This window comes from Ranitomeya variabilis, chromosome 4 (genome assembly GCF_051348905.1).
Source record: "Ranitomeya variabilis isolate aRanVar5 chromosome 4, aRanVar5.hap1, whole genome shotgun sequence".
In the NCBI taxonomy this organism is placed as follows: Eukaryota; Metazoa; Chordata; class Amphibia; order Anura; family Dendrobatidae; genus Ranitomeya; species Ranitomeya variabilis.
In genome coordinates, this window is record NC_135235.1 from 526,557,199 (window position 1) to 526,570,963 (window position 13,765).

The following is a 13,765-nucleotide window of genomic DNA, read 5'->3' on the forward strand; positions in this document are numbered from 1 at the left end:
GGTGTCACTTGTGTGGGGGTTTAATGTTTAGGCACAGCAGGGGCTCTACAAACGCGACATGGCGTCCCATCTTAATTCCAGTCAATTTTGCATTGAAAAGTCAAATGGCGCTCCTTCCCTTCCGAGCTCTGCCATGCGCCCAAACAGTGGTTTACCCCCACATATCTGGTATCAGCGTACTCAGGACAATTTGCACAACAACTTTTGTGGTCTAATTTCTTCTCTTACCCTTGGGAAAATAAAAAAATTGGGGGCAAAAAGATAATTTTTGTGAAAAAATATGATTTTTTATTTTTACGGCTCTGCATTATAAACTTCTGTGAAGTACTTGTTGGGTCAAAGTGCTCACCACACATCTAGATAAGTTCCTTAAGGGGTCTACTTTCCAAAATGGTGTCACTTGTGGGGGGTTTCAATGTTTAGGCACATCAGGGGCTCTCCAAACGCAACATGTCGTTCCATCTCAATTCCAGTCAATTTTGCATTGAAAAGTCAAGTGGCGCTCCTTCCCTTCCGAGCTCTGCGTTGCGCCCAAACAGTGGTCTACCCCCACATATGGGGTATCAGCGTACTCAGCACAAATTGTACAACAACTTTTGGGGTCCATTTTCTCCTGTTACCCTTGGTAAAATAAAACAAATTGGAGCTGAAATAAATTTTGTGTAAAAAAAAGTTAAATGTTCATTTTTATTTAAAGATTCCAAAGATTCCTGTGAAACACCTGAAGGGTTAATAAACTTCTTGAATGTGGTTTTGAGCACCTTGAGGGGTGCAGTTTTTAGAATGGTGTCACACTTGGGTATTTTCTGTCATATAGACCCCTCAAAATGACTTCAAATGAGATGTGGTCCCTAAAAAAAAATGGTGTTGTAAAAATGAGAAATTGCTGGTCAACTTTTAACCCTTATAACTCCCTAACAAAAAAAAATTTTGGTTCCTAAATTGTCCTGATGTAAAGTAGACATGTGGGAAATGTTACCTATTAAGTATTTTGTGTGACATATCTCTGTGATTTAAGGGCATAAAAATTCAAAGTTTTTTTCACAAATAAACGCAAGTTATATTTAAGAAATTTTACCACTATCATGAAGTACAATATGTCACGAGAAAACAGTGTCAGAATCGCCAGGATCCATTGAAGCGTTCCAGAGTTATAACCTCATAAAGGGACAGTGGTCAGAATTGTAAAAATTGGCCCGGTCATTAACGTGCAAACCACCCTTGGGGGAGAAGGGGTTAAGGAGGCACCTGGATCGGCAGTTGAATTCTCTATGATTGTCCCATACAAAAGCAGATACTCTACTTTTTTTTTTTTTCTAAAGAATCTCAAGGCAATCATTATTACTTCGTCTTGGGGCTCATTCAGAAGTCCAATTTTTGCATACGAGTGCTATCCGTGATTTTCATACTTGTGATAGACAAAGGGGCCATTCACATGTCCGACCTTTTCCTAGGACAGAGTGGTTTGCAGAAAATCGCTGAGACATGTCCAATATTGATCCGAAGGTCGGCTCAAAATCAGCAATGCAAGTCAATGCGTGCGTGAAATATTGGACCACACTAGGTTGATATCTGAGCATGTGTGACACGATTTTCACGGGCTGCCAGACTGGAGAAGGTAGAGAATTATTTTTTTTTGTTCAAATTCTCCAAGTACGAGACAATCACACCGCAGTCTGATCAAATCTGATCATAATAATTGGTCCGTTTTTCTTGTATATGGAAACATTTGACGTCTCAGTGAGCCCTTGGAGAATCTCAGTGAGCTAGCTAACTTATAATAATTTAACCCCAAAGGCTAGGGCTAAATGGCTATATGGGTTGAGACCAAAAACTTCTGTGCAACTTGTCTGTGTCTTGCTATTGCGCGACTGTTTTAGAGTTATGATGTTGATGTGAAAAAGAATGGACAAATCACTGATGAGTAGCACACAAGATGTAGTCGCATGTGACTTGCATTGAAGATACAGGATCTGAGTTGGGTGCAACTTGCATCAGAAAAGCCAACACATTTGCGACTCTGAGTCTCAGTAGGTCTCATGTTTCAATTCAACACCACAGGAAATTATTAAGGGTATGTACACACGTAGAATGGTCCCCTGTGGATTTTTCCGCAGCGGATTTGATAAATCCGCAGGGCAAAAACACTGTGTTTTTCCTGCGGATTTATAGCGGATTTACCGCAGTTTTGGTGCGGATTCCACTGCTGTTTTACACCTGCGGTTTTCTATTATGGAGCAGGTGTAAAACCGCTGCGAGTTCCGCACAAAGAATTGACATGCTGCGGAATGTAAACCGCTGCGTTTCCGTGTGGTTTTTCCGCAGCATGGGCACAGCGTTTTCGGCTTCCCATAGGTTTACATTGTACTGTAAACTCATGGGAAACTGCTGCGGACCCGCAGCAAAATCCGCATCGTGTGCACAGAGCCTAAGGCCCCCGAGCCTTAATAATTGTAGATATACCTTTTTTGGCGGTCACTATTGGGCCTTATTCTGCACTGCCACTTTTTATAGCAGTGTTTTAGAATAAAGGCTCACTCACACGTGCGTATATATCAGACAAGCGCAATGCGAGAAAACATTACATTGCACTCTGATCAATGTTATTCAAGAAGTGCTCATCTGTGAGTTTTCCACGGTTCTAATCGGACACAGAAAAAAAAATCACAGCATGCTGCAAGTGGATGTGAGAATCAGATCACACTCGCTAATGCATACACAGTAAATTCACAGCCAGAACCCAGAGAATAGATAGAATAGCTAGATGTCCTGTATACATATATTGGTGCCTTTGATGTATATAGAGTGTATATGATATAGAGTGTTTAGCTTTGTTTAACCAAATAAATAAATATCATTTATGCTGGGTTTTGAAAAAACAGAGGCCAAAGGCAAGCAAACTATACCCATATGAATTTAGCTGAAAGTGTGAGTAATGCAAATAATGTGCTTTCTTTTTCTACCTTTATGCTATAGTCTGCAATGTAATGTGGACTTATTCAATTTTTAAAAATAAAATGTCCGTATTAAATGTACAACACACCAATGTATTTTAGATTATTTACTAAACACAACCCACACACGAACATATTTGATATCCAACTATCCATGTAATCATAACAATTAGAGAAATAAATCAAGAGGCATAGAAATGAAACCTTTATTCCGTAAAAAAAATTATCACATGTAATGAAAGAAAGACTGTTTTCTTTCCCCACATTTTTATGAAAGATGTATAAAAGAAAATAAGGAATATCTACAATATGATATAAACACACTTTTAAAAAAAATAATTTTGTCAAGCATGGAACGTTTCAAAATTTTACAAGTACGGTATTTGCCTTCATTCTTATAAGTTAACCCTCTGCTTTTCACAAGTCTATTTGCCGTCAGCTGCATTGATAGCATGTACCCATTTGGAGTACTGACACTGACAGTGAAAGGGGGCAGTGGCTGTCTCCTCCCTGGGTGTTGAACTTATCACAATAATCTCCTGCAGCAATTTATGCCAAGTGTTAGGATGCAGTCACATGGCCATATAACTCGGGCGAGGATCGCAATGCAATTCTTGGACTGGCTGTCGGCTCTGCCAACCGAGCGTGATAGCATGCATTTCTATACAGCTGACACACTCGGATCAGAAGAGCCGATGGCCAGTCTGAGCATTGGGTTGCGATCCTCGTCCAAATAATACTGTCATCTGACTCTGAGGGTATGTTTCCACGGTCAGGAAACGCTGCTTGTTTGACGCTGCGCAGAGCTGCAGCGTCAAACAAGCAGCGTCCAGATGTTCCAGCATAGTGGAGGGGATTTTATGAAATCCCGTCTCCACTATGCGTGGAAACCCGCACGCGGCGGCCCTGCGACTACGGACATGCTGCGCGTCTTTTCAGATCGCAGCATGTCCGTACACCTTGCGGGGACGCAGCGTCCCCGCAAGGCATATCACAGGGCCCTATGGGACAGAGCGATCATCCCGGATGTGAAGAGTTAACACATCCGGCATGATCGCGTCCCAGAAAGGGGGCGGGGCTTAGCGCCGAGCGGCTTCGCCGCTGCGGCGATACCGCCGGCCATCCTGAACGTGGAGACATAGCCTTAGTGAGATACAAGTGATGACCTGACTCTTTCACTGCCATCATGTGTACTCCAAATGAGTATGTACTGATATAAATACAGCTGAAGGCAGGCACATAGATGGGAGAAAAGCAGGAGTTAGGAAGCTACTTACATGCAAGTCTTTTTGTTACAGGAATGCAGACAAATTCCCTAATAAAGTTACATTCAAAGTTTCATATATTTCAATGCTGAACAAAGTTATTGAAAACAAGTAATAAAAGTTTCCTTACTGTTTCATTTGCTCTGGTTAAGGCCTAGAAAGCCTGTAGGGGGAAGAGGTTAAAGAGTTGTCCACTGCTATGATATTGATGACCCATCTTGCACTCCCCACTATTAGCAGCTGAGACATCGGCTGGATGAAAACAATGTATGTGGCGGAACAGAACAGCTTTGTACGACCTATTGTCCGCTGGTGGGTACTGTAAAACAGCTTGCATCCATGTAAAAGTGAACTCTCATTTTGACAAGTCTGCATTTTATTAAAAAAAAAATGTCAGAGCAGCAAAAAACGCCAGTGCTGGAATGCAACAAATTAACCTCCTTAAAAGTTTTGTAAGTAAGGTGCGTAACAATGCATCATAAATAGTGATGAGCGAGTGTACTCGTTGCTCGGGTTTTCCCGAGCATGCTCGGGTGGTCTCCGAGTATTTGTTAGTGTTCGGAGATTAAGTTTTCATAGCGGCAGCTGAATGATTTACAGCTATTAGCCAGCTTGATTACATGTGGGGATTCCCTAGCAACCAGGAAACCCCCACATGTACTCAGCCTGGCTAATAGCTGTAAATCATTCAGCTGCGGCGATGAAAACTTAATCTCCGAACACTAAAGCCGGCGTCACACTAGCGAGTTTTACTGACGTATGAGAGGTGCAGAAAATACGGATTGCATACGGTACAATGATTCTCTATGTCCCAGCTCCTATCTGCCGTATTTTACTGATCCGTATTATACGGTCTTGTACGGCCGTACAAAATCGCCGCATGCTGCGTTTGTCACCGTATTGCGAAAAAAATTGCCAATGAAAGTCTATGGGGGCGAGAAAAATAAGGATTACACACGGACCAGCAGTGTGACCTGCGAGAAATACGCAGCGGTGTTCTATAGAAAAGCCGGTAATTCAATTGCCGGCTTTTCATTTCTCCTTTCCAAACCCGACATGATATGAGACATGGTTTACATACAGTAAACCATCTCATATCCCTTTTTTTTGCATATTCCACACTACTAATGTTAGTAGTGTGTATGTGCAAAATTTGGGCGCTGTAGCTTGTAAAATAAAGGGTTAAATTGCGGAAAAAATTGGCGTGGGCTCCCGCGCAATTTGCTCCGCCAGAATGGTAAAGCCAGTGTCTGAGGGCAGATATTAATAGCCTAGAGAGGGTCCATGGTTATTGGGCCCCCTGGCTAAAAACATCTGCCCCCAGCCACCCCAGAAAAGGCACATCTGGAAGATGCGCCTATTCTGGCACTTGGCCACTCTCTTCCCACTCCCGTGTAGCGGTGGGATATGGGGTAATGAAGGGTTAATGTCACCTTGCTATTGTAAGGTGCCATTAAGCCAGATTAACAATGGAGAGGCGTCAATTATGACACCTATCCATTATTAATCCAATAGTATGAAATGGTTAATAAAACACACACACATTATTTAAAAGTATTTTAACCCCTTCATGACCCAGCCTATTTTGGCCTTAATGACCTTGCCATTTTTTGCAATTCTGACCAGTGTCCCTTTATGAGGTAATAACTCCGGAACGCTTCAACGGATCCTAGCGATTCTGAGATTGTTTTTTTGTGACATATTGGGCTTCATGTTAGTGGTAAATTTAGGTCGATAATTTCTGAGTTTATTTGTGAAAAAAATGGAAATTTGGCAAAAAATTTGAAAATTTCGCAATTTTCACATTTTGAATTTTTATTCTGTTAAACCAGAGAGTTATGTGACACAAAATAGTTAATAAATAACGTTTCCCACATGTCTACTTTACATCAGCACAATTTTGGAAACAATTTTTTTTTTTGCTAGGAAGTTATAAGGGTTAAAATTTGACCAGTGATTTCTCATTTTTACAACAAAATTTACAAAACCATTTTTTTTAGGGACCACCTCACATTTGAAGTCATTTTGAGGGTTCTATATGGCTGAAAATACCCAAAAGTGACACCATTCTAAAAACTGCACCCCTCAAGGTGCTCAAAACCACATTCAAGAAGTTTATTAACCCTTCAGGTGTTTCACAGCAGCAGAAGCAACATGGAAGTAAAAAATGAACATTTAACTTTTTAGTCACAAAAATGATCTTTTAGCAACAATTTTTTTATTTTCCCAGCGGTAAAAGGAGAAACTGGACCACGGACGTTGTTGTCCAATTTGTCCTGAGTACGCTGATACCTCATATGTGGGGGTAAACCACTGTTTGGGCGCACGGCAGGGCTCGGAAGGGAAGGAGCGCCATTTGACTTTTTGAATGAAAAATTGGCTCCAATCTTTAGCGGACACCATGTCACGTTTGGAGAGCCCCCGTGTGCCTAAACATTGGAGCTCCCCCACAAGTGACCCCATTTTGGAAACTAGACCCCCCAAGGAACTTATCTAGAAGCATAGTGAGCACTTTAAACCCCCAGGTGCTTCACAAATTGATCCGTAAAAATGAAAAAGTACTTTTTTTTCACAAAAAAATTATTTTAGCCTCAATTCTTTCATTTTCACATGGGCAACAGGATAAAATGGATCCTAAAATTTGTTGGGCAATTTCTCCTGAGTATGCCGATACCTCATATGTGGGGGTAAACCACTGTTTGGGTGCACGGCAAGGCTCGGAAGGGGAGGCGTGCCATTTGACTTTTTGAATGGAAAATTAGCTCCAATCGTTAGCGGACACCATGTCGCGTTTGGAGAGCCCCTGTGTGCCTAAACATTGGAGCTCCCCTACAAGTGACCCCATTTTGGAAACTAGACCCCACAAGGAACTTATCTAGATGCATAGTGAGCACTTACAACCCCCAGGTGCTTCACAGAAGTTTATAACGCAGAGCCGTGAAAATAAAAAAATAATTTTTCTTTCCTCAAAAATTATTTTTAGCCCAGAATTTTTTATTTTCCCAAGGATAATAGGAGAAATTGGACCCAAAATGTTGTTGTCCAGTTTGTCCTGAGTACGATGATACCCCATATGTGGGGGTAAACCACTGTTTGGGCGCACGGCAGGGCTCGGAAGGGAAGGCACGCCATTTGGCTTTTTGAATGGAAAATTAGCTCCAATCATTAGCGGACACCATGTCGCGTTTGGAGAGCCCCTGTGTGCCTAAACATTGGAGCTCCAGCACAAGTGACCCCATTTTGGAAACTAGACCTCCCAAGGAACTAATCTAGATGTGTGGTGAGCACTTTGAACCCCCAAGTGCTTCACAGAAGTTTATAACGCAGAGCCATGAAAATAAAAAAAAAAAATTATTTTCTCAAAAATGATTTTTTAGCCCACAATTTTTTATTTTCCCAAGGGTAACAGGAGAAATTGGACCCCAAAAGTTGTTGTCCAGTTTCTCCTGAGTACGCTGATACCCCATATGTGGGGGTAAACCATTGTTTTGGCACACGTCGGGGTTCGGAAGGGAAGTAGTGACGTTTTGAAATGCAGACTTTGATGGAATGCTCTGCGGGCGTCAGGTTGCGTTTGCAGAGCCCCTGATGTGCCTAAACAGTAGGAACTCCCCACAAGTGACTCCATTTTGGAAACTAGACCCCCAAGGGAACTTATCTAGATGTGTGGTGAGCACTTTGAACCCCCAAGTGCTTCACAGAAGTTTATAACGCAGAGCCGTGAAAATAATAAACGTGTTTCCTTTCCTCAAAAATATTTTTTTAGCCCAGAATTTTTTATTTTTGCAAGAGTAACAGGAGAAATTGGACCCCAAAAGTTGTTGTCCAGTTTCTCCTGAGTACGCTGATACCCCATATGTGGGGGTAAACCACTGTTTGGGCACATGCCGGGGCTCGGAAGGGAAGTAGTGATGTTTTGGAATGCAGACTTTGATGGAATGGTCTGCGGGCATCATGTTACGTATGCCTAAACAGTAGAAACCCCCCACAAGTGACCCCATTTTGGAAACTAAACCCCCCAAGGAACTAATCTAGATGTGTGGTGAGCACTTTCAATCCCCAAGTGCCCCACAGAAGTTTACAACGCAGAGCCGTGAAAATAAAAAATCATTTTTCTTCCCTCAAAAAAGATGTTTTAGCAAGCAATTTTTTATTTTCACAAGGGTAACAGGAGAATTTGGACCCCAATATTTGTTGCCCAGTTTGTTGTGAGTACGCTGATACCCCATATGTGGGGGTAAACCACTGTTTGGGCACACGTCAGGGCTCGGAAGGGAAGTAGTGACGTTTTAGAATGCAGACTTTGATGGAATGGTCTGCGGGCATCATGTTACGTTTGCAGAGCCCCTGATATGCCTAAACAGTAGAAACCCCCCACAAGTGACCCCATTTTGGAAACTAGACCCCCAAGGAACTAATCTAGATGTGTGGTGAGCACTTTCAACCCCCAAGTGCTTCACAGAAGTTTATAACGCAGAGCCGTGAAAATAAAAAATAATTGTTCTTTCCTCAAAAATTATGTTTTAGCAAGTAATTTTTTATTTTTGCAAGGGTAACAGGAGAAATTGGACCCCAACAGTTGTTGCCCAGTTTGTCCTGAGTACGCTGGTACCCCAAATGTGGGGGTAAACCACTGTTTGGGCGCACGTCGGGGCTTGGAAGGGCGGGAGCACCATTTGACTTTTTGAACGCAAGATTGACTGGAATCAATGGTGGCGCCATGTTGCGTTTGGAGACCCCTGATGTGCCTAAACAGTGGAAACCCCTCAATTCTAACTTCAACACTAACCCCAACACACCCCTAATCCTAATCCCAACTGTAGCCATAACCCTAATCACAACCCTAACCCCAACACACCCCTAACCACAACCCTAACCGCAACACACCCGTAACCCTAATTCCAACCCTAATCCTAACCCTAATCCCAACCGTAACCCTAATCCCAACCCTAACCACAACTGTAACCCCAACACACCCCTAACCCTATCCGTAACCCTAACCACAAGCCTAATCTTAACCCTATTTCAAACCCTAGCCCTAATTCCAACCCTAACTCTAATTCCAACCCTAACCCTAAGGCTATGTGCCCACGTTGCGGATTCGTGTGAGATTTTTCCGCACGATTTTTGAAAAATCTGCAGGTAAAAGGCACTGCGTTTTACCTGCGGATTTACAGCAGATTTCCAGTGTTTTTTTGTGCGGATTTCACCTGCGGATTCCTATTGAGGAACAGGTGTAAAACGCTGCGGAATCCGCACAAAGAATTGACATGCTGCGGAAAATACAACGCAGCGTTTCTGCACGGAATTTTCCGCACCATGGGCACAGCGGATTTGGTTTTCCTTAGGTGTACATGGTACTGTAAACCTGATGGAAAACTGCTTCGAATTCGCAGCGGCCAATCCGCTGCGGATCCGCGGCCGATCCGCTGCGGATCCGCGGCCGATCCGCTGCGGATCCGCGGCCGATGCGCTGCGGATCCGCGGCCGATCCGCTGCGGATCCGCTGCGGATCCGCTCTGTGTGCACATGCCATAACCCTACCCCTAACCCTACCCGTAACCCTAACCCTACCCCTAACCCTACCCCTAGTTCTAACCCTAGTTCTAACCCTAACCCTATTGGAAAAAGAAAAAAAAAATTTTCTTTATTTTATTATTGTCCCTATGGGGGTGATAAAGGGGGGGGGTTATTTATTATTTTTTTTATTTTGATCGGTGTGATAGAACCTACCACAGCGATCAAAATGTACTTGTAAGGAATCTGCCGACTGCCAGATTCGGCGGGCGCACTGAGCATGCGCCTGCCATTTTCCAAGATGGCGGCGCCCAGCGAGGAGTCGGCCGGACACCGGGAGGATCGGTAAGTATGAAGGGGTGGTGGGGGGGTGGATCGGAGCACAGGGGGGGGTGACCGGAGCACAGGGGGGGGGATCTGAGCAAGGAGGGAGCGGACAGGAGGACGGGGGAGCCGGCAGGCGGACGGAGGGGACCGGACCCCATAACGGAGGACTGGGGGGGCGATCGGTGGGTGTGGGGGGGGGGGGCACTTGAGTATTTCCAGCCATGGCCGATGATATTGCAGCATCGGCCATGGCTGGATTGTAATATTTCACCAGTTTTTTAGGTGAAATATTACAAATCGCTCTGATTGGCAGTTTCACTTTCAACAGCCAATCAGAGCGATCGTAGCCACGGGGGGGTGAAGCCACCCCCCCTGGGCTGAAGCACCACTCCCCCTGTCTCTGCAGATCGGGTAAAATCGGAGTTAACCCTTTCACCCGATCTGCAGGGACGCGATCATTCCATGACGCATACGCTGCGTCATAGGTCGCATTGGCACCGACTTTCATGACGCAGCGTATGCGTCAAAGGTCGTGAAGGGGTTAATGAAATAAAGACACAGGGTGTTTTAATATTTTATTATACTGGTAATCCACCTGAAGACCCACGTCCTGTAAAAAAGGTAACATAAAAAATCAACAATATCCCATACCTTCCGTCGTTCTGTCAGTCCCACGATGTAAATCCATCTGAAGGGGTTAAATCATTTTACAGCCAGGAGCTGTGCTAATGCAGTGCTCGTGGCTGTAAAACCCCGGGGAATGAATGGAATGCAGGGTAATGTCCTGTAGTTACCTTGAGTCGTGCTGGGAAAAATTCCCACGCTCGGGTTCATATGAGGATATCCAGCAGAGGGCGCATCACCGCAACTCAAGGTAACTACAGGTCACCCTGCTTTCCATTCAGTCCCTGGGTTTTTACAGGCAGGGGCGGCTGCATTAACAGGCTTCTGCTTGTAAAATTAGTTAACCCTTTCAGATGGATTTACAACGTGGGACAGAACGACGGAAGGTACGGAATATTGTTGTTTGTTTTTTTTTTAACTTTGTTTCAGGTGACAAGGGTCTTCAGGTGGATTAAGAGTCTAACAAAATATTACAACACCCTGTGTCTTTATTTCATTAAAATACTTTGTAATAATGTGTGTGTGTTTTCTTAACCATTTCATACTATTGTATTAATAATGGATAGGTGTCATAATTGACGCCTCTCCATTATTAATCTGGCTTAATGTCACCTTACAATAGCAAGGTGACATTAACCCTTCATTACCCCATATCCCACCACTACACGGGAGTGGGAAGAGAGTGGCCAAGTGCCAGAATAGGCGCATCTTCCAGATGTGCCTTTTCTGGGGTGGCTGGGGGCAGATGTTTGTAATGTGCCTTTTCTGGGGTGGCTGGGGGCAGATGTTTGTAGCCAGGGGGGGGGGGGCAATAACCACGGACCCTCTCTAGGCTATTAATATCTTCCCTCAGTCACTGGCTTTACCACTCTGGCGGAGAAAATTGAGCGGGAGCCCACGCCAATTTTTTCCGCCATTTAACCCTTTATTTTACCAGCTACAGTGTCCAAATTTTGCACATACACACTACTAACATTAGTAGTGTGGAATATGCAAAAAAAAAAAAAGGGATATGAGGTGGTTTACTGTACGTAAACCATGTCTCATTTCCTGTCGGGTTTGTGAAGGAGAAGAGAGAGAGAGAGAGAGAGAGAGAGAGAGAGAGAGAGAGAGGGAGAGGGAGAGGGAGAGGGAGAGGGAGAGGGAGAGGGAGAGAGGGAGAGAGGGAGAGGGAGAGGGAGAGGAAAAAAAAAAAAAAAACCAACCAGCACCCCTAATGTGAACATGTGCAAAGCTGCAAGCTGCATCATATAGACAAAAAAACACAGCAGCACATGTACATGAATCTAGGCCATGTGAAAACACAGACAAATATTCAATATGAATTATACTTCAAAAATTTTTTTTCAAAAATTTTTTTTTCATAAAACTTACAGTAATGAAGATTCTTAGCGCATAAATTGGCCAATTCATGTGTGCCCATCAACCACGGCAAGGTGATCTCCCTCTGATGGGTCCTACTCTACCGTACATGCCACTCTTGGGCCACCAGCCTACAACCATGGACAAAACATGTCACTCTGGGCTAAACCTTCAATTTATGGGCAGGTAGAGCTGATTACCGCCACCTGCAAGGTCAATGGGAGGAGTGCAAGATCAGTATGGATGCAGCCACCGCAGGTGGCGGTAATCAGCTCTACCTGCCCATAAATTGTAGGTTTAGCCCAGAGTAACATGTTTTGTCCATAGTTGTAGGCTGGTGGCCCAAGAGTGGCATGTACGGTAGAGTAGGACCCATCAGAGGGAGATCACCTTGCCGTGGTTGATGGGCACATATGAATTGGCCAATTTATGTGCTAAGAATCTTCATTACTGTAAGTTTTATGAAAAAAAAATTTTTTGAAAAAAAATTTGTAAAAAAATATTCATATTGAATATTTGTCTGTGTTTTCACATGGCCTAGATTCATGTACATGTGCTGCTGTGTTTTTTTGTCTATATGATGCAGCTTGCAGCTTTGCACATGTTCACATTAGGGGTGCTGGTTGGTTTTTTTTCTCTATTTAGTTATTGGATGTGGCTGCATCCATACTGATCTTGCACTCCTCCCATTGACCTTGCAGGTGGCGGTAATCAGCTCTACCTGCCCATAAATTGTAGGTTTAGCCCAGAGTGACATGTTTTGTCCATAGTTGTAGGCTGGTGGCCCAAGAGTGGCATGTACGGTAGAGTAGGACCCATCAGAGGGAGATCACCTTGCCGTGGTTGATGGGCACACCTGAATTGGCCAATTTATGAGCTAAGAATCTTCATTACTGTAAGTTTTATGAAAGAAAATTTTTGAAAAAAAATGTGTAAAAAAATATTTTTGAAGTATAATTCATATTGAATATTTGTCTGTGTTTTCACATGGCCTAGATTAATGTACATGTGCTGCTGTGTTTTTTTGTCTATATATATATATATATATATATATATATATATATATATATGTGTGTGTATATATATATATATATATATATATATATATATATATATATATATATATATATATATATATATATATACTGTATATATGTTTTAACGAACATTTGAGCACATAAATCCATTAGATGTCGGTTTTGCAAGCCTGCGAGAAAATCTCGCAGTACGGATGCCATACGGATTACATACGGAGGATGCCATGCGCAAAATACGCTGACACACCCTGCCTACGGATGACATACGGATCACTATTTTTGGAACATTTCTGCGTATTACGGCCGTAAAAGACGGACCGTATTTTCATACGCTGAGTGTGACACCGGCGTAACAAATACCCAGAGGTCTTCCGAGCATGCTCGGGAAAACCCGAGCAACGAGTATATTCGCTCATCACTAATCATAAACTAAAAAGTAACATTTGGCCACATAATTTTTTTTTTTTTTTCACCCCCCAACATTCAGCTAACTGAAGGGGCTTTGGCAATTAGAGTCCCCTTCATTGTATACCAGGCACAGCTCTGTACATCTTATAGCACCTGTACCATGTAGTGCTGGTCAATTCTATATACAGCTGTGGCCAAAAGTATTGACACCCCTACAATTCTGTCAGATAATACTCAGTTTCTTCCTGAAAATGATTGCAAACACAAATTC